The sequence below is a fragment of the Panulirus ornatus genome, chromosome 7, assembly GCF_036320965.1.
Source record: "Panulirus ornatus isolate Po-2019 chromosome 7, ASM3632096v1, whole genome shotgun sequence".
Classification (NCBI taxonomy): Eukaryota; Metazoa; Arthropoda; class Malacostraca; order Decapoda; family Palinuridae; genus Panulirus; species Panulirus ornatus.
The window spans coordinates 41,360,926-41,368,425 of NC_092230.1; positions in this window are offsets into that span (position 1 = coordinate 41,360,926).

Here is a 7,500-nt window from a genome sequence, read left to right on the forward strand (position 1 = left end):
ACCAGAGGATAAACACAAGGCCACTGGTCATCAGAAATTAGTGCCTTGAAATACAACCAGGAGCAAAGATGTCTGGCGTGCTAATTTGTTGATAGTTTGTTCTCAAGACAAAAGACATACGCCATCTACAACCTGGTGATTATATATATATATATATATATATATATATATATATATATATATATATATATATATATATATATATATATATATATATATTCCTATGAGTCCACGGGGGAAATGGAACTCGATAAGTTCCCAAGTGCACTTTCGTGTCATAATCACATCATCAGGGGAGTTACAAGAGAGAAATATAACAGTCAGTTGATATACAACGAAGAGACGTAGCTAGGACGCCATTTGGTAAAGAAGCGACTACCCAAATGGCGTCCTAGCTACGTCTCTTCGTTGTATATCAGCTGACTGCTATATTTCTCTCTTGTATCTTCCCTGATGATGTGATTATGACACGAAAGTGCACTTGGGAACTTATCGTGTTTCATTTTCTCCGTGGACTCATAGGAATATGTATATATATACATATATATATATATATATATATATATATATATATATATATATATATATATATATATATATATATATATATGTGTGTGTGTGTGTGTGTGTGTGTGTGTGTGTGTGTGTGTGTGTGTGTGTGTGAATTATACAACGAAAAACAAAGAATATTATATCTACAAACAGACCTGATTGAACCATGTATACAATACGCTCATCATCACTACACTACATCAAAGATGAATAAAAAAAACACTGATATCAACAAATCGCTATTAAATCACGAATAGCAAATCAATATACCACAATAATACACTTTCTCTCCCTACATCTCAAAGGTTTGCAACCCTCTAACCTTTTTCATGTCTTTCCAAATTAACAATGACCTAACCTAACCTGACCTGACCTGACCTGACGTGACCTAACCTGACCTAACCTGACCTGACCTGACCTAACTGCACATTTGACAGTAGACAGGGCACTCTCTTAAACCTCCCAAATTCGTAAATACTTTCCCCTTGTCTTATATTACTATTTTTCCCCTTTTATTTTTTCCCCTTGTCTTATTTTTTCCCCTTGTCTTCTATTATTTTTCCCCCTTGTCTTACATTATTATTTTTTCCCCTTGTCATTAACCTTTCTATATTCCAAATTAAGGCCCGGGACTTAAACTTAGAGTCTCCAACGTGGGAAATAAGAAGACTTTAGAAAAGAAAATTAATAATACAGAGAGCAGCATCAAAACCAATTCCGTCCTTCCGAAATACATCTTTGCCAAATGACACACTTTGACATATTACAATATTTCTCAAAAAAAAGGAAAAATAACTTAGACTGCAAAGATGTAATAGATAGAAGTTTTCAAAATAACTTAGACTGCAAAGATGTAATAGATAGAAGTTTTCAAAATAACTTAGACTGCAAAGATGTAATAGATAGAAGTTTTCAAAAGAACTTAGACTGCAAAGATCTAATAGATAGAAGTTTTCAAAAGAACTTAGACTGCAAAGATCTAATAGATAGAAGTTTTCAAAAGAACTTAGACTGCAAAGATCTAATAGATAGAAGTTTTCAAAATAACTTAGACTGCAAAGATCTAATAGATAGAAGTTTTCAAAATAACTTAGACTGCAACGATGTAATAGATAGAAGTTTTCAAAATAACTTAGACTGCAAAGATGTAATAGATAGAGGTTTTCAAAATAACTTTGACTGCAACGATGTAATAGATAGAAGTTTTCAAAATAACTTAGACTGCAAAGATGTAATAGATAGAGGTTTTCAAAATAACTTAGACTGCAACGATGTAATAGATAGAAGTTTTCAAAATAACTTAGACTGCAACGATGTAATAGATAGAAGTTTTCAAAATAACTTAGACTGCAAAGATGTAATAGATAGAAGTTTTCAAAATAACTTAGACTGCAACGATGTAATAGATAGAAGTTTTCAAAATAACTTAGACTGCAACGATGTAATAGATAGAAGTTTTTAAAATAACTTAGACTGCAAAGATGTAATAGATAGAAGTTTTCAAAAAAATAAACAACTTCAATGGCTTGATTTACGACAAAATCTTCACATTATATGGTTATACAATCACCGAAAACCACGTATGATGTTAAAGAAAACGTGATGCACTCCTTTTCCAGAGCAGTTCTAGAACACGGGATTAATCTATCATCAGGTATATATATATATATATATATATATATATATATATATATATATATATATATATATATATATATATATGTGGGGAGGAGCCTTCTGCTTAACTATACGGTCTCTTTCCTATGTACTTCCTCAACATTTTCCCCCACAGCAACACACACACACACACACACACACACACACACACACACATCCAGGGTTTCCACCCCCCCCTCCCACCTTCTCCCCTTTTCTCCCCTCCACCGCTTCCCCACCCCCACACCTCCACCTCCATCCCCCCCCTTCACTTTAAACCATAAGTGTTGAAGACTCGGGAAGATTAATGGACCATCACAAGGTAATGATGGGGGCCCATGCAATAATGGGGGGGGAGGAGAGGGGGATGGTGAGGGGAAGGGTGAGGGGAGGAGGAGGAGGAAGGGGACAACCACGGTGGGATTGTAAGGTGTAGTGAGGGAGGGTTAACGAAGGGGAGAGAGTCGGAGTGGGGGTGGAGAGGGAGGAGTGGGAGGAGAGTGTGTGTGATGGGGGGGCGGCGGTGGGGGGGGGTTGCTGATGGGGGTGTACTGTTTAGGGGGGGGGGAGGGAGGGATGGAAGGGAGGGGGGGGTACGTGGAGGTGAAGTCTGTAGGTGTGGGTGTGGGGGAGGGGAAGGTATGAGTAGGTGAAGTGTGGGTGTGGGAAATCTTTTATGTGGGTGGGGGGGTGTGGGTGGGGGGGTGTGGGTGGGGGGGTTGTATGGGGGGGGGGAAGGTCCATCCATATGAAGTGTGTGAGTGTGTGTGTGTGTGTGTGTGTGTGTGTGTGTGTGTGTGTGTGTGTGTGTGTGTGTGTGTGTGTGTATGTGTGTGTGTGTGTGTATGTGTGTGTGTGTGTGTGTGTGTGTGTGTGTGTGTGTGTGAGTGTGTGTGTGTGTGTGTGTGTATGTGGTGTGTGTGTGTGTGTGTGTATGTGTGTGTGTGAGTGTGTGTGTGTGTGTGTGTGTGTGTGTGTGTGTGTGTGTGTGTGTGTGTGTGTGTGTGTGTGTGTGTGTGTGTGTGTGTGTGTGTGTGACAGGGTTAACCCTGAGACTGTACGGTTAATTTCACATCCATCAGGTTAACCTGAGAACCATGAAGTTAACCCAACGACCCTCATGAGGTTAACATCATGTTAACCCCCATGACCGTCTAGTTAACCCCATGAGCAATAAGTTAAATAGTCTCTTCTTGTCTGAGATGTTAAAATATTAGGATAATAGCGATCAACAGGACATATTAACAACTCTGTTAACTCCAGCAGTAATTTAACACTGGAGGTTCAGTCGCCTTGTGAACTACTTTACTGGGTTAATGCTACAGTCATGAAGTTAAATTCATGATATAACTTCTGTGGTTAAGAGGTTAAGTTACATTCGCGGACCTAAGGTTAATCTGAAGATCAGTAGTGTTAAATTCAGCCGTCGCTGTTAATTTTATGGTAATGAGATTGTACTTTGGGTCATATGGTCGAATTTAAGATTAGAATTAAACCTATGGGGTTAATTTCATGCTTAAGGGGTTAATTCGACATATATATTGTTAAGTTTATAGTTACGATGTTAAATTCACCATCATGTGGCTTCGAACATGCTTAGGGGTTCTATTCATGGCACAGAAGTTAATGTTAACATCCTTCACGTAATTCAACATGACGATCAGGTGAAGTTAAATCTAAGATCATAAAGTTAACATCATGGTTACGGGATGACGACCATCGTGTTAAAATGGACGATGCTTGAAATTTAACATCTAGGAAAAGGTTATCATTTTTTTTGGGGGGGGGGGAGTGGGAGGGGTTGGTGTTGTTAACATCGGCTTCACGAGGTTAAATTTGTGATTCATGGGGAGGGGAAGGGGAGGGGAAGGGGAGGGGGGAGGGGAGGGGAGGGGAAGGGGTTAGTATGGCGCGAGGCCATGAAGTGAACGAGAGAGAGAGAGAGCGAGAGAGAGAGAGAGAGAGAGAGAGAGAGAGAGAGAGAGAGAGAGAGGGGAGTTAAACGGTGGGGAGAGGGGGGAGAGGGAGAGGGGAGAGGAGGGGAGAGATCTCGCGTGACGGAGGCAAGGCTCACGTGACGCCTCGCGTTGCGTCACCAAATGGTAGATGGTCACCCCCGTCACACACACACACACACACACACACACACTCTCTCTCTCTCTCTCTCTCTCTCTCTCTCTCTCTCTCTCTCTATCTATCTATCTATCTATCTATCTATCTATCTATCTATCTCTCTCTCTCACTTTTACCACCATCACCCCAACACCCTCTTTCCCTCCCCAATTTATCCTCTCTCTCTCTCTCTCTCTCTCTCTCTCTCTCTCTCTCTCTCTCTCTCTCTCTCTCTCTCTCTCTCTCCCCATACCCCCACTTTTACCACCCCCCCAACACCCTCTCCCCCAACCCAAATTTATCCTCCCACACCCTCTCTCTCTCTCCCCATACCATACCCTCCCCTACTCTTATAACTCCCCAACCTCTCCCCAGGACTAGCCAGTTACTCCCACACCATCCCATGACTACGACTTTTAATCTCCCCCATCTTATCTCCCCCATCTATTCCCATGTTATCACCCCACAACGGTCGGCTTGTCTCACCCCATCCTCACTCACTTACCACCCGTACTCTCTCCCCCTCATATTATCCTAACCATAAGTTTATCACCCCAAGTTTATCACCCCACCCCTCTCTTTATCACCCCACCCCTTATCAATTTACTCTCCCAACTTATCACCTCCAACCTCCCCCAATCCCTTATCACTTCACCTCTCCCCATTCTATCACCCCACAGCCCTCCCAATCCTTTAACCTCCCCACCCAACCCACCCCACTTTACCACCCCAGTCTCTAGATCCTGCCAAGCTCCCCTCTCCTCCCCAGCCCCTCGCTCCCCACCTCATGTGTTTGTTGTGTACACACCTGTGTATCTGTGTCAAGAAATACCTACACACAGGTACATGTACACGCATATTTACATAAATATGTAACACACACACACACACACACACACACACACACACATCCCCACAACCGAGGCTTTAGGTAAATCTTATAGACACACACACACACACACATATATATATATATATATATATATATATATATATATATATATATATATATATATATATATATCTTTGTCATTATTATTATCATTCTTATATCTATCGTACCTAATCGTCGTTTTCCGCGTTAGCGAGGTAGCGCCAGGAATAGACGAACAGAGGTCGCATCAGTTCACACTCAGTCTCTAGCTGTCATGTAATAATGCACCGAAACCACAGCTCCCTATCCACATCCAGGCCCCACAGAACTTTCCATGGTTTACGCCAGACGCTTCACATGCCCTGGTTCAGTCCACTGATAGCACGTCGACCCCTGTATACCACATCGCTCTAATGTACTCTATTCCGCGGACGTCTTTCACCCTCCTGCATGTTCAGGCCCCGATCACTCAAAATCTTTTTCACTCCATCTTTCCACCTCCAATTTGGTCTCCCACTTCTCCTCGTTCCCTCCACCTCTGACACATATATCCTCTTGGTCAATCTTTCCTAACTCATTCTCTCCATGTGCCCAAACCATTTCAAAACACCCTCTTCTGCTCTCTCAACCACGCTCTTTTTATTTCCACACATCTCTCTTACCCTTACGTTACTTACTCGATCAAACCACCTCACACCACACATTGTCCTCAAACATCTCATTTCCAGCACATCCACCCTCCTGCGCACAACTCTATCTATAGCCCACGTCTCGCAACCAAATCATATTGTTGGACCCACTATTCCATCAGACAAACTGTTCACTGTCTAAGTCATCAATATGGTTTGAAGAAACTTAAAGGTTGTGATCAGGTCACCCCTCACTCCTCTCTCTTCCAAGGTGAGGCAAATCTAATTCAGTTCTCTTAATGTGATATCATCTTTGTTGTCCTCCTCTGGACCTTCTCTATCAGCTCTTTGTGCTTCTTTAGCTGCGGTGGTGACCAAACTTGAGAAGCATATTCTAGTTTTGTTGTCCTCCTCTGGACCTTCTCTATCAGCTCTTTGTGCTTCTTTAGCTGCGGTGGTGACCAAACTTGAGAAGCATATTCTAGTTTTGGCCTCATGAACAGCTGGCTGAATATTTCATTAGCCATATACTTGAAAGCTGAATATTCTGATATTTGCCAGCCCAGCAGACAGACAGACAGACAGACAGACAGTTGGTCTCCTTAACTATTCTTCTAATGTGGGAGTCTGGCCACAGGTTAGGCACGAGCTCCACTCCCAAGTCCTTCTCATCACACACACACACACACACACACACACACACACACACACACACACACACACACACACAACCCTGCAGTTTACTGTGTGTGTGTGTGTGTGTGTGTGTGTGTGTGTGTGTGTGTGTTGAGGAAAGTGAATCCAAGGTCGAAGGAGTAGATATAATAAGACGATTCAACAAAAGGAAGAGTAAAAAACCATTAACCCTAGGTGAAGTGTTGGAGAACATTACGTAATTATACAAAGGAACGAGATGAAGTAATTAGTGGACGCGATTACGAAAATTGTGTAAACAGATAAGGCAAGGAGGAGCAATGTAAACAAGAGAAGTGGAATTTGACTTCTGGGGCTCCACACACACACACACACACACACACACACACACACACACACCTCCACCGCCATGTTAATTGCTGATATTATCTCCCCCCCTTCCCCCTTACATCCTTACCACCCCTCATCTCCCCTTACTTCCCCCCACACACCCCCATCCCCCAATTCTCTCTCTCTCTCTCTCTCTCTCTCTCTCTCTCTCTCTCTCTCTCTCTCTCTCTCTCTCTCTCTCTCAACCAAACGTCATCAAAGGGTTAGGAAGCCTTAGAACGAATACAGAGAAGAGCAACCAAGTGCAATCCTTCTTGAAGACAGAAATACAAAAAATAAAAAAAAAAAATAAGACAAATACACAAAAAAAATAATAATTTTCCCATTACCAAACAAGAAATCTCTGACTTACCAAAAAAAAAAAAAATAGAAGTAATTTTGCAACATGTTGAATGACCTCATTAAAATAATCCAGGTTAGTTACGACAAAGTAATTACGAGGCATTTATCATAGCAGCAACATGATAGAAAACTGGATGTCGAGACACACCCAACTACACGTTGTGGAAAAGTTACGATTGTTGGAAAAAAAAATACTTTGAACCATGACTTAACCAATATAATACTGAGATATGATGACGAATGAACAAGCATGTTCAAGATGAACAAGTATAACATGAACGTACAATCAAT